Source organism: Sphaerodactylus townsendi, linkage group LG03, assembly GCF_021028975.2.
Source record: "Sphaerodactylus townsendi isolate TG3544 linkage group LG03, MPM_Stown_v2.3, whole genome shotgun sequence".
Taxonomy (NCBI): domain Eukaryota; kingdom Metazoa; phylum Chordata; class Lepidosauria; order Squamata; family Sphaerodactylidae; genus Sphaerodactylus; species Sphaerodactylus townsendi.
The window spans coordinates 35,742,997-35,768,661 of record NC_059427.1 but is presented as its reverse complement, the minus strand read 5'-3'; the positions used below and the strand labels follow the sequence as shown (position 1 = coordinate 35,768,661).

General features: G+C 44.8%; 1 protein-coding gene across 12 annotated transcripts in view; it reads left to right on the top strand.

The window, feature by feature from the left end:
• Nucleotides 1-25,665, top strand: part of FOXP1 (forkhead box P1) — a 641,222-nt gene that overhangs the window by 332,133 nt on the left and 283,424 nt on the right. Inside the window, exon 1 of one of the 12 annotated variants that reach the window (XM_048490252.1) lies at nt 23,358-23,429. The exons of 10 other annotated variants lie outside the window; for them this stretch is intronic. The gene's annotated coding sequence lies outside the window, so the exon portion shown is untranslated. Of the gene's footprint in view, nt 1-23,357; nt 23,430-23,569; nt 23,673-25,665 lie in introns of those variants that run through there. One more of the 12 variants, XM_048490253.1, reaches the window with a different exon arrangement.

Sequence of the window (25,665 nt, the reverse complement as noted above, 5' to 3'; positions counted from 1 at the left end):
CCCCCTTGTGAATGTGTTTACTTTTTATTGTTGAAAGCCTATGGGAGAGAACCTAACCAAGCCCCATTTTATTCAGTGTGGCTAATTCTCAGGAAAGTGTCCTTAGCGTTACAGGATGTGAGAGCAATTCTAAGCAAGTCTGCTTGGAATCCTTTTGAAGTCTACTGCATGGGGCCTGTTCCCTCAGCATCAATAGGACTGAATGCTGTGCCACTTCTGTGCTACTTCCCTTTACACACATAATATATCTCTAGAATGCTCCATTTCATTAGGAGAGGGATGCCTCAAGTATCAGCACCATTATTTGGGATACAAATCAGATCCCACCAAGTGAGGATGCATTCATAATATGACCAGTAGTGTCAGGGCCTGCCTTGAATCTTGATTTTCATGCAACCCTCTGCTGTTTAGCAGGAAACAGATTGTAAATTAGTTCACAATCAAATTAACAGGGGTCTGTGTGACAGAGGGCTGAAGTCTTTGGGTCGCTGTTATTTGGGAGAAAGACAGGCTTATGCATGTTTTAAATTAGGGAAAAAGAGATGCTCAGTTGGATTGGATGAGACCAGTGGTCTGTCTTAGTCCAGCATCCTATTTCACACAGCTGCTAACCAGCTTCCCCGGATGGCTAGCCAACAAGGCAAAGAGTCCATGGCCTTCCTGTACTGCGCCTTCATGGTATGGACATAAAAAGGTGGCTGCCACACCCAAGTTGCCTTCTCTTCCCGATACAATATTCTGAATATTATTTTTTTTATGGATTTCATCATATGACCATGTGAAGCTATTTTATACAAAATCAGACCCTTGGTTCACCCAGGTTAATACTGTTAATACTGTTGCTAATTTCTACCTTGCTAATTTGAGACTTTGGGGCTTTGTGCTTATAGAACAGGTGCTTTACTACTGCGTTACAGTCCTTTCTGAAAGTACCCCTTGAAGCAGATTGCCTAGGGGATTTGAATTTACAATCCCACATGCACGAAAGGTGCAAAGTGGGAAAGGTGATCTTTTTATATATTCATTGAAATGTAAATTCATTAAGAAAAACCTGCCCCCATTTAGCAATTAAGGATTGGATCCAAGCTAGATTTTCTGCCAGTGGAACACAAGTTATCTACCTTTCACCCCCATAGCTCGAAATGCTCCTGAGATCTGCAGGAGGAAAGGAGATTTACTAGAAATTACCCCACTCCTATTTCTTTCTCTGAGCCTTCTCAGCGAACTACTTATTTAAGGATTCTGATATGTGTGTCAGCCTGAAAATGACATTCCCAAATAACTTTTGCCTTGGCAAAATTGCCTTTGGCAATTTGCAGGTTATTGTTTTGATATACTGTATATACTCGCATATAAGTCGAATTTTTCAGCACATTTTTTGTGCTGAAAAAGCCGCCTTCGACTTATACGCGAGTGAGGTGTATTTTTAAAAATATTTTAGGGTTTTTACTTTGTCGGCCGCCAGGGGGTGCAGTTTTTAGGCTACTGACACAAAAATTTCAGGGATTTTTCAAGAGACTCTCCTGATGATACCACCCAAGTTTGGTAAAGTTTGGTTCCGGGGGTCCAAAGTTATGGACTCCAAAGTGGGTGCCCCCATCCCTCATTGTTTCCAATGGGAGCTAATAGTAGATGGGGCTACATTTTGAGGGTCCATAACTTTGGACCTCCTGAACCAAACTTCACCAAACCTGGGTGGTATCATTAGGAGGGTCTCCTAAAGATACTCTGAAATGTTGGTACTGCTAATGTAACATTCCTCCCCTGACCAAAAATCCAGTTTTGAAGGATTTTAACTCTTGTGTTTTAGCTTGGTTGCTGGTTGAGCTAAGGTTTTTGTACTTTTAAAGTTATTGTTGAGACTGTATTGTTTTTGTTGACCCTCTTTTCCACTTACAGAGCTAGTTTACTGTTTTTCTTTGAAATAAATATTCAAAAACATTTAACCTACTGATGCCTCGATTAATGTAATTTTATTGGTTTTTATTTTTATTTTTGAAATTTACCAGCAGCTGCTGCATTTCCCACCCTTGACTTATACGTGAGTCAATAAGTTTTCCATGTTTTTTGTGGTAAAATTAGGTCCCTCGACTTATATACATGAGTATATACGGTAGTTTTAAATCATAATCCATTGTTTTTTATGCAAAACTATGGTGGGGTAGCTTTATTATTCTGTTGTCGCAAAACTGAACAGATGTCCAGTAGCAGCTGAAAAGCCCTGAAATACAGTACTTGCAGCTGATGAAGCGAGCTCTGTCTCATGCAATCTCATACTGAAGTAAATGTTGTTCTTTAAGATGCCTTCTGTTTTGTTTTTGTGCAAAAGTCATTATTAATAGGAACAGGAAGAGGAATCTCGAGGGGGAGGGACTGTAAGTTATGCTGACTCTTCTGTCTCACTGCAGAACCCTCGCTATGCAGTTCTTGTGAGCCTATTCACCTCTCCCATAAAATTTTGCAGGGTCTCATGGGTATGGAACAGGATAGCTGGTGAAGGAGACCACATACCGCCCCCCCCCACTTAAGCAAACTTAGTGGCCCTAACTGCATGATTGAATGTAGACTTACCTACCTTGCCCACATTATTGCATATGTCTTTTACATTCAATGGAGCCAACCAGTTGCAGCAGCAGGGAAGGTCCTTTTGTGCAAATAAATATCCTCATATACCAGAGCATCTGTCAAAGTTCACGATCAGCAAAGATGACTTCAGCCAAACACTCCCCTTTTTATTGATGGAAGGTTCAGCGTTAAATATACAGAATGCTCCTTGTACAAAGGAGCTGGTGAGTCTCCTGGTAAAGTATAAACTGCCTTATTAAGAAGCAAGCTAACTATTTGAGTAATTATTCTAAGGGTGCACTGAGGAAAGCTGTAAATAATTAAACCATGAAAATAAAGTTTAGAGCAAACTGCAGTTGTGCCTGCGATGCCCGTGACTACAGAAACTGGCTGATCGTTTTTAGGGGCTTACTCTTCCTTTTTGCCATTTCTATCGCATTTGGATGGCCAAGGTGAAACAGGAGAGGCAGACAGCGAACTTTGGTATTGGAAGTGCTGTTCATTCTTACACGGCTCTTCTAAAGGAACTATCAGACAGTAACAACTTTGCTGCGTCCAGGAAGTAGTTTCTCGGGACAGGCTTACTGATGGTAACTTCACCATCAGTTGGTGTCTCGTGACAGCGTTATCACATGGTGGGAGTTATCTTGCCTGGAAGCAGAAACATGGGATAATTCTTCTGTTTCTGTACAGCACACCTGCAATTAGGGCTGGCAGTGAACAAAAGAGATAACATCCACAAACTAAATAAAGGACAATCAGTTCCCTAGAAGTAAAAGGTTCTGGAAAGAAAATTGTTGTGCTCAATAAATGAAATGTTGTTTGCTTTAAAGTAGGGTTCCGATGGTAAGCAAAGCGTGCTTAGTATCAGAAAATGCATGAAGCCGTTGTTCTGCAGGCTGATGAATTAGAGGACGATAACTGATCCAGTGAGGTAAATGCGAATTAAGGTTCTGATTGTAGAGCAAAAAAGCAAAGCGTAAAAACTGCCCATTCTTAGGGTTTTTTAGTCTGTGTCATAGAGCTAAATTTATGTTACGTGGAAGGCCCATTACTGGATATCCACATGTTTTAAAAGGCAGCAACATTTCACCCTGATATGAATTGAGGTCACGTCACTGACTATTTCCTGGTTATAAATCCTCCTTTGGAATTGCCATCAGTCACAATGGGGGAAGAGACAGGTACCTGGTTGGAATCTCTCTGTTTCCCCCTACTATGCAGTGGCATAGTGGTTAAGAGCAGGTGTACTCTAATCTGCAGGAACCGGGTTTGATTCCCCGCTCTGCCGCCTGAGCTGTGGAGGCTTATCTGGGGAATTCAGATTAGCCTGTACACTCCAACACACATCAGTTGGGTGACCTTGGGCTAGTAACAGCTTTTCAGAGCTCTCTCAGTCCCACCCACCTCACAGGGTATTTGTTGTGAGGGGGGAAGGGCAAGGAGATTGTAAGCCCCTTTGAGTCTCCTATAGGAGAGAAAGGGGGGGATATAAATCCAAACTCTTCTTCTTCCTACTTCTCCTTCTCCTTCTCGTCCTCCTCCTTGTCCTCCTCGTCCTCGTCCTCCTCCTCCTCCTCCTTCTTCTCCTTCTTCTCCTTCTTCTTCACTATGACTACTAGGATTAGGGAAGTTTACTGTGGCCCAGATCCAGATTCACCCTCTCACCCACAATTATATTTCAGTGTTAAAGGAAGTACAAGAATATTTAATCTTGGCTCTGCCATATAACACATTAGCATCATTTTACTAGACCTGTGTTAAGTGGAAAAAAGGTTCTCTTTATGTCTACTTCACCAACGCTTTTTGACCCTGTACATCCCACCATATCATGTGATGTACAAATATTCTGCCTGGGTTTTTGTGTTGCTTGTAAGAGTTATGATTGGCCATGATCATAAGATGCATTATGGTTATGTGTATGCTGAGGGGGCGGGGGCATTTCTCACTGTCTCCAATTAACTCAATGGAAATATGTATACTTACGGTCCCTCACTTGTAGGCATAAGGTTACACTACCATTAAGAATGGGACCTGGAGAGAAAGCGTTTAGGATAGTATTCTGGCATCTGTTCTAGTGTATCTGCCTTGATTCCCTGTTTTCTACCAGTGTCACTTCATTCTAGCCCTCCTCTAGTATATCTCCAAGATATTCCAGCATGGAGATTTATTTGTCATCCTAAATTAGAACAGTTTAGGATTGTGTCTATGATCATAATGGGCCTGTGGTGTTAATTGGCTTACATGTGATTAACTAAAAACTTGTTCCAGAAGTTTGCTCCCTCCCTAGTAGTATGTTTTTATTCCTTATTATATTTTGTTGCTGTTAATACCCCCCAAGATGCTGTGATTTGGCACAGAGACCATCTGCCTTAGTTGTTCTCTTATTCATAAAACATTTTCTTGAACAAGAATTGTGATTTTAAGGACATACCCATATCAGTTTTTTTGTTTATTTAAATCTGGGATGCCATGAAAAAAAACTGGTGCTCTTTGTACCAGAATCCAGATTGTCACTGAATAGTGCTGCTCTTTGGCAGTGATCATGGAGAACTTTTAAAGTGGAACATTACTTTTAAAGTGTAACATCAGCTTTAAATTGAAACATCACTGTTCTGCAATGTTCCAGGCAATATGATCACAGGCACCGTGGGAACACCAGATTTGCTGCCTAGGTGGGCTCCTATTTTCTGCTTCAAACAGACCACTTTCCAACTGATAGATCAGCTGTGAAAGAAATATCCTGTTTAAAATGGTAACAAGAGTTCACCTTCGGGGCTTCTGTGCAGTCCCACGTTGGGCCTGCACCTGCCCAAGCCAGCCGTGGAAAAGGTTTCCGAAGCTTTCTAGCAGACTAGGAGTGTTCATCCTCCTTTTGGCACTTTCCCACCAAATTCTTGGTGGCATAAGGTTTATTTATGCTGTCCATCCCTCCTTTGACTGGATCAGGCCTGCTCCACTGCTTTCACAGTTATGGTCTGGATTTGCTTATTTGCACTCCAGCTGATGACTTTGATAGTTTTGATTAGCTCCTTTCCTGCATTGTAATAGTGGGCTCAAGTTTTTTTTTTCTAAGTGGCAAGCACCACTTCTTGGCTGATTATGCTCAAGTTGCTTGCTGCGTGGTGGAGGCAAATGTCTGCCGTGGCAAGATTTCGTGTACAGATGTATTTCCTCTAGCCCTGCTTTCTTTTTACACTCTCTCTGTGGCAAGCAGATCCACTTATAGCATGATTTTAATTTCGCTGCCAGATTTGCCGGTAGGAACAGCTCTTCCCGGGGCCTCTCCCGCTGCCGACAGCCAGCCAGCCTAGATTTTCCCCTTCGCCCTCGTCCCTTTTCCAACTCCTTCCCGCTTCTTGTCCTGCTGTATCGTATCTTTAGATCTTTAGACTTTTCAAAAAAATTAAATGACCATATCAATAGATTGATAAATCAATAACACCAAAAGAATTTAAAGATAATAAGACTAGTCAATCAGTCCAAGGCACTGATTCACCCATGCATTTGATCAACAAACTGGGATGTCTCCAGCTTCATAGTTTTATACACAAGCAATCAGTGATTCCAGACCACACCAGGAAAAGCCCGTTGGTCCTAATGCTTGGATTTACAGCACATTGGGAGACATATGATCATGAATCTGGGGAGCTTACAAATGGCAGGTCACATTGTCGTTTTGCAGTTTGCAGTTTGTCCCCCCTCGCTTCTTGCCATAAAAGACAATCAGTTTTCAGGCAAAATGTACAAATGCCTTTTTCAAGACTTTTCTTTAATTATCATAAGAACATAAGAAGGAGTCTGCTGGATCAGACCAGAGTCCATCTAGTCCAACTCTCTGCTACTCGCAGTGGCCCACCAGGTGCCTTTGGGAGCTCAACTGCAGGATGTGAAAGCAATGGCCTTCTGCGGCTGCTGCTCCTGAGTACCTGGTCTGCTAAGGCATTTGCAATCTCAGATCAAGGAGGATCAACATTGGTAGCCATGAATCGACTTCTCCTCCATAAATCTGTCCAAGCCCCTTTTAAAGCTATCTAGGTTCCCCCTTATCCACCTCTCCTCGTCCTTGCACAACATGCCCTGAAAAACCCTGGGAGGGAGCCGACTAACATCAGCTCTGCCCCTGGGAATGTCCCAGTCCCCCCCCCCCCACATTGGCATCTGAGCAGGATGCCAGCATAGCCCCATCATGGCCCTAACTTCCAGGTTTTGCAGTGGTGGGGCTGCAGGATGCGTGGCTGCTGGTGCGCCTCTCCCCTTCCCTGGGATAAGTGCCCCAAAGAGGGTAAGTGTATCAGGCGAGCTCATGCCGCTTCCAGGAGGACTTTCAGCCCCCTCTTTTGGATGGGACTATATGACACTCAAAGCTAGCACATCTGTTTCTTTGTACGAAACTCAGACTATGAGTGAACATGGCTCTTTTTCTATGCTAAAGTAGTTCTCCTGCTGTTCTTTAAAGTTGTGGATCAGCCATTTGAAAATGTTCCACTACTCCTGTCTGGTACACCCACAGCTAGTGTTACTATCATTAGTTTAAGAGAACATGAGTTTGGCAAGCATCAGGCATGTTTAGTTGTGTATTGAGCAGTTGTATTTCTAGCAGATAGAAAATATATACATTTATGAACAGGAATAGAATTTAGATTAAATGTTGCTGTTTGTCAATCTGAATAGTGATATAGAGCTTTAGGAAATCTTTGCAAATCGACAGTGTTTTCAAGTATTTGATGTGCAGTCAGGGTCCGTGTCCACCTTATATCGCAGGTACTTTCTCAGATGTATCAATTGTTTAGATATTTTTTGTTCTCCTTTTTTCCCTCTGACTTGTATTATTCAGTTCCTACCTTGTCTCCTGTCAACTAGTCAGCTCCAACTTGTCTTCAGTGTCTTGTTAAGGTTCAACTTTTTTCTCAATTTGCATGTTCTTTGCTATCCCACTTTTTGATTTAAAGAATGCAAAAAGAATTAACAGGGAAGGAAATTCCAAAATGGCCTGTTTTTAAAGCTCAGGGGAGCAACTTCTTAAGCTCTAGCAGGAACCCCAATAAAAATCACAAACTGGTCTGTTTTTTCCTACACATCCCACCCCACCCCAGCTATCTTGAGGGATGGAAAGGGACATGTGAATAACTATGTTTTTAAAAAGTCAAGCAAACTCCCTAATAGGCAAAAAGAATTTCAAGACTGGTGAATATTATATATTCGTTTAATGCTTGCATTTTGTGCCCAATGTTGTAGTATAGCATTCTTTTATCACACCAGACTGCCTTAATTCTCACAGGAAGAATACATAGGTATGCTGTTAAGCAACTCTAGTGATACAAAAATTATGATACAATGTGATTAAGAGCAAACACGGATTTAGGGTTGTTTCAGTGGGTAACCATCTTGGTCTGTAGAACTCAAATCCATTTGCACCTTGGAGACCAAGAAGGTGTTTGGAGTAGTCAAAGCTCCTTCATCAAAGTGGAGATCTCTGCATCCTCCCACCTTCTGACTGAGTTAGAAAGACTCAGAGATCTTCATTCCTACTTATATCTTACAAAGGGAGCTTTAACTTTTGAAAGCTTCTACCCAAAAAGTTTGTGGGTCTCTAAGATCCTACAAGACTTAAATCTAGCTACACATTTTTAAAAGTATCTAAGACTTTGGCTTAAAAAAACAATTAACAGTGCTGTTAAAAAGCAGCACTGATGGAATTAAATGAGATTCCAATATGTCAACGTCCCATTCCCCATAAGTTCATTGCTAGGACTTGAGGAAATATTTGGACATGTCTATGGCTATATATAGTCTCACAAGTAATGTTTCTCAGCCTCTTTGTCTTTCCTCCTTCCACTTCCATTTTGGAAAAAGAAAAACAAATGAGGCAACTGAAAACACATTCATGTTTCACAGGAATAAAACTGCTATGTTTTTACTTTTCTTCTTAGAATTGCTGTGAATAACATAATTTTAATTCCACTGTATAAGATTAAATGTTCTGTCGTTACATATGCAGAAATTATTGTGACTTGCATTTTACCTTAGCATTTCATATTTTGTCCTCTAGTTTTGTCTGTTTATTTCAATGAGCTGCTTCACTAAACAGGAAATTAAAGTCAACTAAATAGCCCCAGTAACTTGGAGACAGTGCACTTTGATCTTGGCGATGCTCTTAAGAAACTAGGTAAACGTGATCTGCACTGGCCCACAGGTTGACTCTAAGGAACACAACCTGTAGTGCTGACTCTTATCCTGATTCCTAACAACTACAAAACCACTTCCACCAGCATTTTAAAAGGATTTCAATAGATATTTGCTTCTGGATCCAAAGCACGGGATGTCTGGCTGGATCCAGCATGATGAGGACAGAATTTTTTTGGCCACTGAGTAGAGGTGTAGCTGGGCCCCCTTGCCGCTCCGCCACTGGGTGACATCTGACATCACAGATCACATGGCGATCCCTGTGGAGGTGGTTTGCCATGTGGAGGTGGTTTGCCATTGCTGTCTCTGTATCATGACCCTAGTGTTCCTTGGAGGTCTTCCGTCCAGGGTTGACTCTTGTTAGCTTCTGACATCTGACAAGATCAGAGTAGCCTGGACTGAATATGGTAGCCTAAAACATTCCGAGAAATTTATGTTCAGTTAAAGAACAAAGAGAGAGAGATCAGCCCTGGGTTGCCAACTTTCAGATGGAGCCTGGAGGTCTCCTGGAATTCCAACCAATCTCCACACTTGAAAGATCAGTCCCCTTGGAGTTAATGGCAGCTGTGAAGCCTTGGCTCTGTGGCATTCACATCCCCACTGAGCTCCCTGCCCTGCCCAAACTCCACCCACTTTATCTCCACCCTGAAATCTCCAGGAATTTCCCAAGCTGGAGTTGGCATCCGTAAAAGACTGTTTTATACCTTTCTGAGAGTTTATGGAGTCGTGGGGGGAGGAGGTTGGAAATTGAGACTTGCGCTTTTTCTTCCTTCTTACTTGATTTCTCTTTGCACCTCCTTTCCCAGTTTATGACACTCAGACAGCAACATCTCCTGTTTTCCCAGATGGTGGAATTGTGCAAATTTGTGTGATTGTAATCTGACAATTTCATGACAAACATGATATTTTGGAGAGGCAGAGTAATTTGATACTTGCTTAGATACACTGCTTAGCAGCAGTAGCGTAGTGGTTAAGAGCAGGTGCACTCTAATCTGGAGAACCGGGTTTGATTCCCTGCTCTGCCACTTGAGTTGTGGAGGCTTATCTGGGGAACTCATATTAGCTTGTGCACTCCAACACATGCCAGCTGGGTGACCTTGGGCTGGTCACAGCTCTACGGCGCTCTCAGCCCCACCCACCTCACAGGGTGTTTGTTGTGAGGGGGGAAGGGCAAGAAGATTGTAAGCCCCTTTGAGTCTCCTACAAGAGAGAAAGGGGGGTATAAATCCAAACTCTTCTCTTCTTAGTTAACATGTGCATTAGGGATGGGCAGGATTTTTAAAAAACTGAAATATACATTTGTGTGTAGATATTTTTTTCCTTTGTTTTGTTTTGGTAAATGAAAGGTATTGCTTTCTATGCAAGTAAAGCAGTAAGTGTGTTTGTTCCATGTGTCACCGTAGGCAAAGCAGATTCTTACTTGTGTGGTATTTTGCAGCTCTTTTTCTGTAGGGTGTGATTTCTCCTTGGAAAAGAAAAACAAACCAAACAAGTAAAAAAGCAAAAGAGAAGCAGATCTCCAGCACTGTGAAAATGCCGGTTCTGTGTGCTACAGCAAGGGAGCAAACCTGATTTGCAGCTTTGTATGTCTGGTATATCATACAGGGGAGTGAAGCTACAGCAGCAACCTGTGACTGTACTTCAGTGGCAAAAAGCATCCTTTGGATCAAGCTACGTAGCCTAGAAGCTGCCTCCCAAACTATTAGCCAGGTTGCAACAGTTGTTACATAGAACTTTATGATGTGGATACCCTTACCTGTGATGAGCTAGCTTCAGACTGCCAACTGCTTTTCATGTAGACTGTTGATAAAGCGTCAGGTTGTAATAACTTTTGGTCACTTCAGAGTGAACTGGATTTGCCGAAGCCACATACAGGTGAAAGGTTCTGTATTCCATTATCAGCCTCCTAAGCTGTCTCGTACAACTCTCAGAAACTATCTGTTTGCAGGCTTGTCATGTTTGGGATCTTGGGCTAAAATTTAGGGAGTCAGAAATCCATTCTGTGTAATATCTTCTAAGAACGCTGCCATACGGTGCTGGATATAATATTCTAAAGCAAATGTCATAACTTCCATTCCAATTCACCTTGGAAAGACATGTTTCCTTTAAGAACAAAAGATCCCAAGATCTGACTTCTCTAAATCAAGGCCGAATCTGTTTAGCCGTATTCATCTTTGCCCTTCATTTGACTTTTTTTTTCTTATGGTCTATAAATAAAGAGTTGTAAACAAAGCTAATCCTTAGCAACAACCTAGAAAGTTAATGTTTCTCCCAGTTCCTATTATAATAAGTTCAAACACTCTGAATTTAATGAGATTTACACATAGTGTTCATAAGGCTAGTAGGTACTAATGTCTGGTTCAACAGCTGAGAAAAGAACACTATTTTCTGTTCAGTATGTAATATAATTGCAGGACATTTTCTATCTTAAGATGTTAAAAGACATTATTTTACCTTATGTTTAAAAATTGGAATTATGTGCCCTCCCCACACACACACACTCCTGATTTTTCATTTTTCTGGAACTGGTTTTTATGTATTTTTCCTCTCTTACCAGTCAACATTGTCAAAACACTTTTACCATGTATATCTTCATAATAGCAAGCGTTATCACTTAATATTACCATTATGGTTAGTTTAAACACTTTCTTGAGGTAAATTTTGCAGCTGATTGTGGCAAAAACAGTTCTTACCCAGGAGATATACTTAGGTTTCTTCTGTTGACATGGGATGCATTAAGCATTGTACAGTAACTTTCACTAAGAAAAATAGCTGTGTAATATGTTTAAAATCTACATTAGGAGCACTGTTAAAGAAATTTGGCACTTTACATTTAAACAGGCAGCGTTTAACCTATATGAGCCATGGATGTTCGAATATGGAAACACCTAAAGTGCTGTGATTTTAAAGTGCTGAAATTCTAAAAGTGCCACAAGCATCCAGGTATGCAAAAAAGTACTTTCCAGATCGCTTTTCTGCGTAGAAATATTTCATTCATTTTTCCTCATACCTTACTACTGTGGTCAGCATTACCATAAAGATATGACTTCAAGAAGTCAAACAATCTATGAAGCATTTCCCATTAGGTAGACACCATGTGTTTAAATTATGGCGATTTCTTAAGATTTTAAAGCAAAATGAGCTCTTAGGGGTATGATTAATAGCAGGGAATGAAGATATCACTGGGTCATCAATGGCAATCCATTATAAAAAAAGTTGAACTAATAAAAGCATCCATCTATTTGACCAATAAAGCATTTGAACAATATGCTTGTAGGGGTTTTTTTTTTAATCATAGTACTTACTTTGCACTGAATAAACTGTGTTTTTACATGCTGGAAAAGTTGCAATGTGAACCTGTCTCAGTGCTGAAAGAGCAAGTTGTTTGCATGATGACCCTAGACTCCTTATTTTTAAGATGTACTTTGTCCAGTTTATTGTAGTTGATGAATTGTCGTTTAATACTGCAGCATGTGGCTAATGAATCATGATATAAAGTATCTTCGATGCCCGGATATTGAGAAGATTCAAGAACATGCTTAAAGTGCAGTAAGTCTGTAGATTAGTTCTTTGAGATTGGGTTCCTAGTTTTCTAGTAGTCAGAATTACCCCAGATAAATTTTATCAGAAGAATAGAGCACCCACTGACAATGAAAGGAGAAAACGTAATATTAGGGCAGTAAGGTTTACAACACAAAAATTCTGTGCATAGGTCTCAGTACACACACTTACTAATAACATTTCTTCTAGGATAAAGTGTCATCCAACTTTGACCACCAACTAATGACCCCTATACCTAAAGCTCAGTGTTTCTGTCCTCTCATTCTCTACGGAACAGGATTGAATATTAGTCTGTTCCCTATGTATGATCATCTAGCAACAATTTCTAACGTTCATAAGTAAGATACAATGTTTTCCTATTTGTTGGTTAAATACAGAAGTACTTTAAGTACTGGTTGTTGTGAGTTTTCTGGGCTGTGTGGCCATGGTCTGGTAGATCTTGTTCCTAATGTTTCACCTGCATCTGTGGCTGGCATCTTCAGAGGTGTATCACAGAGGGATGTCTGTTACACACTGTCATAACAGACTTCCCTCTGTGATACACCTCTGAAGATGCCAGCCACAGATGCAGGCAAAACGTTAGGAACAAGATCTACCAGACCATGGCCACACAGCCTGGAAAATTCACAACCACCAGTTGAATCCCCCATTAAAGGGGGTATTTCCGGGCTGGAAAGCATGAGGAAGCTGACTAAAGTTGGCTTCGCCCCCAGGAATGACTCTGTTGGCACTGTGTGGGCTCCTTCAACCGAGAAGCACCACTGCAGCGGCTGTGATGGTGCCTGGATGATGCAGCTCCCCTGCAGCAGCATGAGTACCACTTATGCTGCATGGCCTGGCAATAATACCAGCACTGGGGTCATGCCACTTCCACAACCCCCCTCCCTGCCCCCCACGGATTGCACTGCATGTCATTTAGAATATGTTCAAACTTCAGGTCAAACATCTGTTTAGTCAAAACGTCTCTGTGTTACTACCCAAACAGGGGCTCCAAGGCAGCAAACATCAACACATTAAAACATCTGAACGTGAAGGCACCATCTAAGCAAAACATATAAAAGCACAAACACACATATTGTTTTGAGTAAGTTTATTAAACTGTCAGGCTGAACCTCAAGCATCAAATATGTTAAGTTGGACAGTTGTCATTTCTTTTTGTTCAGTTTCTTTTGTGATGGCCCCCAACTTTGTGGGGCGACTTTTTGACATGATTCATTATTGGAAGTGGGCAGTAATATTACTTTTATTTACCAAAACCTTAGGATTGCCATCTCTTTAGAGACACCGGGCATGTTGCTTTCTTTGTTGATCTGTGAGTTTACAGTGCAAATGCCAGGCAGCCCAATTATGGGCGGGGTGTGTGTATGTGTAGAGCAGTGACTGCCAGGGATGGTCATGCAGCACCGCCTCCAAAGAGAGGCCCATAGAAGCTTATGAGTTATGCTACCATAAGAGTGCATTCCCGGTCCGAAACTCCTTTGGGAGTCAACTAACCCCCTCCTGCAGCGCAGAAACGCAAGTATGGGAGGAAACTAGGTTTTCAGCACCATGGAGCTGCAGGGTTCCCCTGCGCTGGCCTAAGTATCCCCATGTCAGCGGCCCTGCCTCTTTGTATGGTGCTGGTGGCACGGATGCAGGCATAGGGATTATGTTGCATCCAATGTAGCTTCAGCTCCCCTCTCCCATTTGGATTGCAGCATTGACCTATTCATCACCCACATGTTTTACTATGATTTTTTTAAAACAGAAGGACGTCATACAGATTAAAAATAAGAATACTTCAGACGTATCCCTAGAAATAAAGACCCACCTAATATAAAAATAAGTTGAACTGTCTTTTTCCGCCTTCCAACCGGAGTGCTTTCTTTTTAAAAGAAAAAAAGAAAAAGGAGGGTTTAGTGACATGGACTATTTACGTCATATCTATTGGTGCTCAGAGGAGAGGAATGGAAGGAGCGTTTTAAGCCGGATTGATTGTCATAACAGAGTCACACCCCACAAAATCTGTTGAAGGAAATGCGCTTAGAAGGGTGCACTGTCCGTGGAGTGGGAAAGTACGTACTGTGTACCTTAAATCATTCTCAGAAGGAAAAGGTGATGCACAATGATTCAAGCCAAGTCTTGCCAAATCACTGCAAAGTTAGGGAAAGATTTAACAAATTGTGCAGGGAGTGGAGAATGAGTGGAACCCTTCTCCAGCTTGTGTGTGTTTGGTTTTTGTTGTGTGTTTTCCTCAGGGGTATTTTAAGCTTTTAAAAAAATCTAAGTTCTTTTTTCCCCGCTCCTGGAGAAAAAAGGGTTAGAACAGCCATTCTCCTGGAGGCGATCTCGGGCATCCTGGATGGGTGATTTCCAACCTATGCTCAGGGAGGCAGGACTTAATTGATGTCACTTCCTGTGCTGGGTTGGAACCTCCCCTCGATCCCCAGTCTTCTTCCTGCCTACAGCAGGGAGTGCAGCGCTTGTCTGGAGCTCCAGCCCAAGCTACTTTCGCTTCTCCCTACGTGTTCCTTGTCTACTGTGAGTTTGTCTACCTGTTTGTCTCCATCCCTCTTCCCTTCAGCCGCATAGCACTTAATTACCAGCAGGCGGCTAGGGCAATGGCCGAGCAGCACACCTACGCGCGCTCCTTCTCTAGACTCGTTTCGCAAGTCTGCAGCCGAGTCATGAGGGCTTGCAACTCCGTCAGCTGGATTGCAAGAGCTCCAGCCAGCCAGGAAGCTCCTCGCTGGAGGAGGCGCGTGCAAGCTCCCTCTAAGCCTGCGAGCCGCGGTTTCCAAGGGCAGGGAAAAAGGGCATGCCCCCGGCCGACAAAAAAGCCAGCCGGGAGCCTCCCGCAGCTCTGTAGAAAAGAGGTTAGAGCACCACCGTCCCACGCAGGGACGCGGATGGTGAAGCTCGCATCGGCATCCCACGAGACTCAACGGGAGTTGCTTTTAGCTTCAGTTTCGGACGCCTTTAGAAAGCCAAGGGAAACGGAGGGGCGTGGCTTCGACTCAAGGGCCAGCCAGCAAGGCGCGCAAGACGCCATTTTTTTTCCCCGAGGATTCTCCTGTTCTTCACTTTACAGGCAAGATCCAGGGGGTATGGGGAGGGGAGGGCCCTGCTGCTCTTCAGCAACCCCCAACTTTGCTGATCCTTCCCCTGGACCAGTACCTCCCCAGAGGCACTAATGGGATTTTTTAGAACAGCCATGAGGGAGGAGATCAGACAGCATGATAAGGAGAAAAAAGCCAAACGGAAGGGAAAAAAGCACTCCCACCCCAAGAAGGCTCACAGGCCTAGACATCACTCTAGTTCCTCATCCCTCTCCCACCCCACCCCTCCCAAGCCACCCCAGCCTATCCAGGGATCCCCTTCTTTAATCTCCCCTGGGAGGGAGGAGGGTACCAGTGAAGGGGAAATAGGGGACTCATCTGAGCATTTTTCTGAGCCTGGAGGGAGACTCTGTGGAGGGAGCTCCAATGAACAGTGCTGCTAGGAGACTCTTTAAAAAAGAGGACCTTGCCCCCCTTATGGCCAAGGCCATCTCAGCCTTGGAGTTGCAAGATCCTCAGATGCTGCTGAGGACCCCGAGGGCCCCTCCACCTCTAAAAAAAAAAGTCAGTCGTTACGCATGCCCTCCAGGGGAGTTAGAAGGGAATCCTCCCCCAGTCTGAGGAGGCTCCTCCTGCATTTCCCCTACCAGAATTCTTCGAAAGGAGGATTAAGAGAGAGTGGCTCAATCTAGAGGCTAGTAAGAGTTGTCCTTCCTTCCTCAAAAGCCTTTACGTGCTCCCTGAGCACATTCACAACATCATCAAAACACCCCTGGTCGACGCCCCAGTCGTGGCTCTCCAGTCTGGCGGCCTCGTCACCAAGGACGGGGAAGGCAACCTGAAGGACGCCACAGATCGCAGAGCTGATGTCTTTCTCAAACGGATCCACGATAGACTAGCCCTATCCATCAGAGCTCTCGCCCCATCCTCCACTATGGCCAGGGCCACCATTGTGTGGTTACGTCGCCTCCTTCTCATGCTCCCTCCTGAAGCTCAAGGTCTCAGAGAGGGTGTGGAAAGGGTCATGAAGGCCGTCTCCTATTGGGCAGACTCCACCTTCGACGCCCTAATGCTAACCTCACGGGCCCTAGCACTTGGCACGGTGGTCAGAAGACAAGCCTGGTTAAAAGCATGGTCAGCCGACTTCCACTCCAAACAGGTCGTCTCCACCTTTGATTACTTCGGCTCCCGCCTCTTCGGAAAAGAACTAGATGCTGTTCTAGTGGAAACCAAGGGCAACAAAAAATCCATGCCGAGATACGTCAGGTCTGATCAGACATCCTCTTCCTTCAAACCATACACCTTTCGTACACAACGCCACCACCTCTGCTAGGTTTTCCAGAGATGGTGTAAACGCTGGTTCCCTCAGCAACCTCAACAGCAATAACAGCAAACATTTCGCGAGACGCAATACTTTCAACAGTTCCTTTCGTCTCCTACAATCGCCAGCAGGGCAGAGGGAGCCAGACAATTCCAGTATGACAGAACCGGCCAAATCCTGACTACCATCACATACCAGTGGGAGGTCGCCTCGCAACACTTTCGCTACCATCATGTGGACAGGGCTTACCACGTGGACCACAGTGGGACCAGGGAGGTGGTCACATCCGGGTACCTCCTAGAATTTTCCTCGCTCTCCCAAAATGCAGATTCCAAGTGACCTACCCTCTCCAATGCAACTGACAAACAAAAAAAGAACCCAGGAGGCAATCCGCCATCTACTTCGTGATTCAAGCAATCGAACCGGTGCTCCACCTCTTGTGAACGCTCTCATGCAGGCGCCTACTGTGATTTTTTTTCACCGGGCTCCCCTAAGAGGAACGAAGCGACTGGCGCGAAAGCCATCCTCAACCTCCGCTTATGTGAACAGATTCATCCGCTTTTGGCGCAGGTTCAAGATGGGAAACCCCTCAGGTCCATCAGAGAGGCACTCCGCTCCCAGGCTGTAATTTCCTGACCTCCTTGGACCTCACCGGAGGCTCTACCTCCATATTCCCATCAATCCTTCTACACAGAAGATTTCTTCGGCTCTTGCAGTGGGGACAAGACCACTTCCCAATACAAATCTCTTCCATTTGACTTTTGCCACCGCCCCTCGAAGTTTTCTCGAAGGTCCTCCCTAGCCCCTATCATGGTTCCTCCTCCGGAACAGGGGCATCCATATTCACCCGCATTCTCAGACGACATCTTAGTCAGGTCAGCGGATCCAAAGAGCAGGCCTTACAGGATCTGGGTAGCTAGTCATGCACACTCTTCGCAAACACGGCTTCCTTTGTCAACCTACAGAAGAGCTCTCTTGAACCTCTTCCACTCGGATGGAACACCTGGGGGCAATCGTGGACACCCTCCACAACCGCCTTTCATCATCCCACCATCCAAGATAGCCAAAATCCAGAAAACGGGTCATCCCTTTTCTTTCGACCAACAAAGCCTCTCTCCTGCAAACTGGCCAAACTGGATGGGACTCTTTCTATATCAGTGATAGACATGTTACAGTGGGCCAGGGTTCCACATGCCTCGGATGTTGCAGTTGTTCCTACTGCCCCTACCAGCCTTCCAGATCATGCAAAAGGGACAGGGTCCTTGCAGACCAACAAACAACTTCTCACATAGCCTGCTCTGGTAGGTCCAAGCGGGAAAACCTCTCACGGGGAAAAGTCTTACCTCTACCCACATCGCACCGCGAACTTCTTTCACAGACGCTTCAGCTCTTCAAGGCGGCTGGTTGGAGCCTCCCCACAAGGGGACATCGCAGACAAGGGACTTGGCCTGCTCCTCTCACTTCGCCATTGCCGATCAACATCTTAGAAAATGAGGGCCATTCTCCTGGCCCCTTCACCACTTCCAGCCGTTTAACTCCAGAACTGCCATCTTCTAGTCAGAACCGACAACATCTCCGCCCCAAAGCCCACATCAACAATCAGGGGCTCGGCAATCCCGCGCCTTCATCAGGGAAGCGACAGCCATTCTATCCTGGGCGGAGATACACCTCCAGTCCTCCTTTATGGCAGAACACATACAGGGCATTCTCAACATCGAGGCGGACTGGCTCAGCCGACAGTCACTAGTCGAGGCAGAATGGCAACTACATCCCCGAATCTTCCTTCAGATAACACAGACACTAGGGCCAGCTCCACCATCGGACCTCTCTTTGCATCTCCCTCACAACTCCCAGTTGCCACGCTACTTCACGAGGTGCACTTTCCACCCCTGGCAGGGCACAGGGGAACAGATGCATCTAACCAAGCCCATGGCCCAAAGGTTAGCTCACTTCCTACGCATTCTCCCTCCAACCCCAGTTCTACCGAAACCCCTCAGAAAGATTTTGGATGGGAGGGAAGCAGAGGGTTATTCTAGTAGCACCGTGGTGGCCCAGGATCAGTCCGTGGTTTTCTGGCTAATCTCTGCAACTGGTAACTTCTCCGCTTCTTCGGTTACCCACCACCCAGCTTATACATTGCTGTCACAAGGGCTAAAAGCTGCAAGGCCACCCCAACCCTCAAGCGCTGCAGTTCTAGCACCTGACCGCCTGGCGCTTTGAACGCCAGTGGCTCCTAGCAAAGAAGGGCTATTCTAACCAGGTCATTAACACCATCATCGCCTTCCAGGAGGGCCTCCACCTCCTCCACGCTGCATATATAATTCCCTCATGGAGAAACTTTCGCCTCCTGGGCAGAGAAGGTAATCACAAGAGACCCACTACTGTCCTTTCTGTCCCACAGATTCTTCTTAGTACCTGCAGGGGATTTGACGAAGGTCTGAGGAGTTCCAACTCTGAGGGAGAGAAGGTTAGCCGGTCTCTCCACCGTGATGGGCAAAAAATACAGGGACTAAGCCAGTGACCAGACATCCGACATTCTGAGGTTTCAAAGGAGTTTCCCTAAAACAGCCCCCGATAATTCATAGATTCCCCGGCCTGGAGGACTTAACACGGTCCTATCAGCCCTTACCAGACCCTCCTTTGGAGCCCATTATCTAGTGACATTAACCTCAAGTGGTTCCTCGGAATGAAACTAGTATTCCTCATTGCCATCACTACCGCTAGGAGGATATCAGAGCTACAAGCTCTATCAATTAACTCACAACTGTGCGTATTCCATAGGGACAGAGTAGTCATGCTTCCTGGACCCCACCTTTCATTCCAAAGGAAGCCACTACATTTCATCTGAAACAGGAGATCATAATTCCAACGCTTTTGCCCATCACCATCTCAAATTCTAAAAAAGAAAAGACTTTGGCACCACTCCTAGACGTTAGGAAGGGCACTCCCCCCAAAGCCTTCATCATCCGTGACTGAAACTATCAGGAAAACACTGGATTCCCTCTTTTATTAACGCCAATGCTCTCTAATATAGGCTTATCAGATGTCCAAAGCATCCCTCAGTTACACGCTCAAAACCTGCATTGTGGAAGCATACAAAGCCTCTAACATTCCAGTCCCTCAGGGGATTACAGCCCACCTTACTCTAGGTCCTACAAGAACTAACGCAGCTGCTTAGATCTTTATCCCGCTGGAGGATATTTGTAGAGCGGCCACGTGGGTCTCTCAGTTACGCCATTTATTAGACACTATAAGCTACACACCATTTCAGCTACAAAGAGACAGCCTTTGGCACCCGAGTTTTAGAACATATATTCGGAGACTAATTACCCACCCGGTTACGGGACACTGCTCGGGGAGGTCCCCTCCAGGGATAGTTCCTCGGGGAGATCAGCTCTCCAGGAGAACGGGTCCATTGGTACTCACCCTGAAGAGGCTCTCCTGGATCGGGCGCATGAGGGCATCCTGGCCCTCCCTGAAGCTATAGTCTCCATCTAAGTTACACTGTTTGGAAAAGTTAAAAGTTTAACTTAGCCTCCTTAGAGTTAGCCTTGGAGCTCCGTTTTTCACATTATACATTGTGTTCTGTGTTATATGTTACCTTAACCTGTTGTCATTCTCCTGTTACACCTCCGTGAGATCCTAAATTCTGCTATACTGCTACGTCAATCGAGACTGGGGATCGAGGGGAGGTTCCAACCCAGCACAGGAAGTGACATCAATTAAGTCCTGCCTCCCTGAGCATAGGTTGGAAATCACCCATCCAGGATGCCCTCATCGCCGTCCAGGAGAAGGCCTCTTCAGGGTGAGTACCAATGGACCGTTCTCAACCAGGGTTCCGTGGTACTCTGGGGTGCCATGAGCATGTCCCAGGGGTACCGCGGCAACACTACCGCCCCCCTCAGTTTTGTGGTGTCTCCCACCGGCGCCAGCAAGGACATGGAGCTGGGGCAGGGCCTGCCACAAGGTCAGCAGCCACCCCCCCCCAGTGCTTCCCTTCACCCTGGGAGGGGAAGGTGGGGTGTGTGGCAAGCAGGGGCAATGGGAGGGGAATGTGGAGGGTGGCGGCAGGGGTACCGTGAGATATGAAGAGTGAGGTCAAGGGTACCCTGACCTCGAAAAGGTTGGGAAACACTGGGTTAGAAAAATGATCATGTGGGGTGGGGGGGGAAGTATGAATGGGGTCCACTTTGCGCCTTCTGTGCTGTTCTTTAAAGCTACCCTGTAGTTTAATAGAGCTTCTGTAGTAACTCACTCCCAGTATATAAGTTTGCCATTGCCCTGTCTGGTTTGGCCTTTAGGAGGATGCCGCGATCTGTCTTTTCCTGCAGCTTCCCCTTCATAAAATGCCGTGCAAAAGACTGCTGATCCTGCTATCATTTCCAGCCATTAAACCCAGTTTTCAGGCTGCTCATTTTTGTGTGCCCTTGTCAGTTCTGCTTTACATACCCAGTACTCATTCCACAGCAGACAGTTTGTTGCATGGACTAGTGGGAAGAGAGCAGAATTAATCGGGACATAGTCTCTGATGAGGCGGTTGTGTTTTAGAAACCACAACTACTCTGCTTCGTCATCTGTCGTGAATAAACACACTCGTCCTCTGCACTTCAGGGATTCAGCCAGTGAACTTCCTGCTCTGAAGATAGCCTTTCATTATAGCATTTAAGCACTGGTGACATTTTTGGACAGTGCTGTCCAGGAGTTCACCGGAGCCCACTTCCTAACCTTCCTGACGCTGCTCACTGCCACTTGCTCCACTGTTCTGTGACCATCACCTGCCACTTGTGTCACAATAGCATTTATGGACAGAATTCACATCCTGCTCAGTAGCATAGTGTGCCCTGATGTTGCTTTCTCTCTTTCCCCAGAACTGCTAAGAACTAGTGAGAAATTATCCAGAATTAAAACCTTTTCCATTCCATCCCTTTGGCTGATGGAACATGATTCCAGCAATGTTCCTATGATCTGAGGTCACAAGAGATTGTTCCCCTAGGAGCGCTCCTAGGCAGTGCTGTTCAGAAGGACATCTCTCTGCGTTCAATAGGACTATTCCTCCATGCTTGCTTACACTTAGACCAGTGTTTTCCAACCTTTTCGAGGTCAGGGTACCCTTGACCTCACTCTTCATATCTCATGGTACCCCTGCCGCCACCCTCCACCTTCCCCTCCCATTGCCCCTGCTTGCCACACCCCCCTTCTTCCCCTCCCAGGGTGAAGGGAAGCACTGGGGTGGTGGTGGTGGTGGCTGCTGACCTTGTGGCAGGCCCTGCCCCATGGGCTAGCTCCATGTCCTTGCTGGCGCCGGTGGTAGACACCACAAAAATGAGGGGTGGTGGTGGTAGTGTTGCCGCGGTACCCCTGGGACATGCTTACGGCACCCCAGGGTACCACGGAACCCTGGTTGAGAATGGCTGACTTAGACTAAAGAGAAGTGCAGTTATTGAATGATGATATAGAAATTATTCAGACCATTTTGGAACATCAGAAGTGTACGGATACAATCAGACAAACGGAGAAGTGCAGATAAAAAAATAGAGAAAATAGGGAAAGAATCGTGGCATTTTTTAAAATACAACTATATATGTTGGGCAGGCATTTCTAGAACTGGACAGTGTTACTGCCTTAGGCCCGTACTTCAGAAATTATTTATCTTTAGTCAACCCTTGCTCCAGAACAGGGGGAATTTCTAGACCGCCTTGGGATATCCATTGATGTACATACTTGGAGATTGACCAATGGCCACTTGCCCAACAAGCTAAGAATCCAGAATGAGGAATCTGGAACTCCCACCTTATTTCACTTTCTCTAAAGCCATATTTTTAGTTGCAGCCTCAAGCTTTGGTGCTAATGTCGCTGACTGTGCTGATTACATATTTAAGTGGAAAAGTTATATGCCAGTCTTGGTACTCTCACAGCACAACACTGGTTTTGCAGTAGTCTTGGCCAGCATTATTATTTTATTGGAACAAGCTCACAGCGAAAATCAGTTTCAGACGAGGCTTCTGAGTCTCTCTTTGGAAATATAAAACATGCCCTTTTGGAATTATGAAACGCGCTGGTGTGTTTTGACTGGGTGCCTCAAGTCGGAAATTGACCCTCTGCCCTTTTGTTTTCCGCTGCTCTTCACCCGCTTTGCCGAATCCTGGGCCAAAAAGAAGAGCTAAAAGGACCTGACTTGTTCTTGCCACTTCATCTGGCTGCTAAATTTCAAGTTAGCGAGCTGCACCTTCTTTGGAAGCAACCTAGTTGTCTAAACAAGTAGCTCTGATCCCCAACTGGCTTGATTTCATGGTGGTCGGCAGCTGATGTGTGTAACGTAAGGCCTTCCTGCTACCCTGAATGTCAGGAGGATGACTGTTTGTTTGTCTTGACCTCTCCCCAGCTGTTTACTCTGTAATGTATTTGCCTCAACCTTGATTCCCTGCGAGAGGCCCCTTTCTCTTCCCTCCTCTGTTTACAGTTGTCCTGCCCTGAGTGTCACCTATGAAATCTGTTGATTATTCCACCTGGTTAATGTTAAATTGCTCTTGCAAGATGATGTGTTTGTTCATAAACACAAACGCCAGAGCCCTTGTTTACTGTACCCATGGCAGCAATCAGTTATTAAACAAATATTGCTTTGTTTGCCGGCGTGAGCAGCAGTTTAGCTTGCGAGGTCTGTGGGGAAAGGGGGGGGGGGGGAGAAACCTTTAGAAGCTAAGTTTTGATAAAGAAGACAAGAGGAACTTGTCCCTGGAATGTGGCTGAAACTGACTTTGGTTTGTTTTTCTTATCTTTAACTTTGGATGAAGGGGCTACAAAGATTAGCAAATCGTTCAGGGTTTTTTCCTTCCAGGAGATTTCCTTAGTGTAATGATATCTATCCAGTTGTTTGCTTTTTCAGAAGGGAGAGAGAACTCCGGCAAGAGCACGGCTATAGAGTATCTGATGGCTAGAAAATTCTGTGTGGATCAAAGAAGGACTTTAGATGTCTAGGGCAGAAGGATAGGGCTATGAACAAGGTAATCACCCCCTCCCCCAAAAAAAGACCCTTGTTGGAATCATGTATAGTGATTGGTGTTCGATGTGTTGATGTGGGGCGTTTTTGTATGTGTGTGAATGTTTTTTGTGAATCTGTGAGTTTCTTTTGTTGTGTTTTCTTTGAAGTTGGAAAAAGAGATGTTTTAGATAAGAAAGCTGAGGAAAACTTGCAAATTATGGCAACAAATGTTATAGATCTAGAGGTGGATACCCTCCACCCCCCTGTGTTTTCTTGATGAGCTTGCACGTTTGCTTCCCATGTGAAACAGTCATTCTTCTTCTTGTACTGTTTTGCAAACAAGTTGGGAGTGGGAGAGAGTATTAACTGTTTGTTTTTCTTTTCCCCTGGCCCTTCCCAGTCAAAATAGATGTTTATTGTTTCTAAAGAATCCATCCACCAAAGCAATGCTTCCCTTCATTTCAGTGGGGGTAGTCTTGGGCTTTGCACAAAATCAAAATGAATGGTGGCTGTGGAGTAGCAGGGCTTGATAGATGAACCCTGGGCTATATCGGTACTGTAGAAGATCCTGTTAGCATCTACATTTAAATCCTTGTGAAAGAGAAGGGTGAGCCATTTTTGGAGAAACAGTGCTTAAGAAGCGAGGGCTAAACTTGTTTATGTTTCATGCAGACTTGTGAAATTTTGTACGGGAGAGTTGCTGTTAAAATTATAAGAAAACAATGTATAAGTACTTAAAGGGTGTTTAAAAGAGCAGGTTAAATGACAGACCTGGTAGTTGTTCAGGCAAGCAGACTCCCCCCCCCAACCCCCCCCCCCATCCTTTCCTAAATCCAGATAGATGCTATTTGCTAATGTGCTATGATGATTTGAAACATATTGCTCGTTGTGATTGCTAGAGCAGTCATGGGGCTTGAGGTGAATCAGAAGGCACTTGAAGTGTGCAGCCTAACCAGACAGTCATTAATTGACTAGCATTGCTGTGATGAATCAGTCCCCCTCTCTGCATCAAACACTGAAAAACACCAAGTGAGGAACTCTATAGGGCCGTCGAATACCAAAGCACCACTTGACCATGGAGATGATTATAATTCTGCAGACTCAGATACTTAAGCTATGAGTCCTATTGAACCGAGCTTGACTTATTTCAGAATCAGAATGCCAATAAAGGGAACAAAAAAAGGAAGCATTTTTTTAAATGTAACAGTGATTTGTCAAGATTTTTGGATTAATATTTTAGCTGTTCAACTGAATTTCAAGAAATAAGATTTGTGGACTTATAGTGGAGCAAATAGCAGTGGAGCTCCAAGTGGAGCAAATATCAGAGTTGTTTCAAACAGATATTTTTTTCACCATGTGTGCAGTTCCTGCTTTCTGCGGGCACATGCTTGCATGAAGAAACTAAACATGATAACAAGATCAGAATAGAATTTGCAGAGATCTCTATGTTTGTGACATTCCTGGTTTTAGTTGCAAATATCACAATGTCCTGTTTAGTTGTTTGAAATGGGTCTGAGCAACATTTGCACAGGTATAGACTGAGGTCAGAACACGTGAGTATAAGGAAAAGGTTTTTTTCGGGGGGGGGGGGGGGGGGCATGGAATAAAGAAATCATTTTTAACCAGCAGCAGCAAGGTAAAAGGAAAGCAAAATGTTGGCTTAGATCCACAGGAGCGTTCTGCGGATTGAAGGATTTCTCTTACCCCGCCCCATTCCGTAGGTAAAGGTAGTCCCTTGTGCAAAGCCAGGTCATTACCAACTCATGGGGCGATGTCACATCATGGCATTTACTTGGCAGACTGTGTGGGGTAGTTTGCCATGACCTTCTCCAGTTATCTACATTTTACTCCCAGCAATCTGGGTATTCATTTTACTAACCTCAGAAGGCTGTCAACATTGAACTGGCTACCTAAACTCATTTTACCATCCTTGGAAGGATCGAAGGCAGAGTCAGCCTCGAACCAGCTACCTGAACCTGACTTCCATCAGGATTCTACTCGGCTTGTGAGCTATG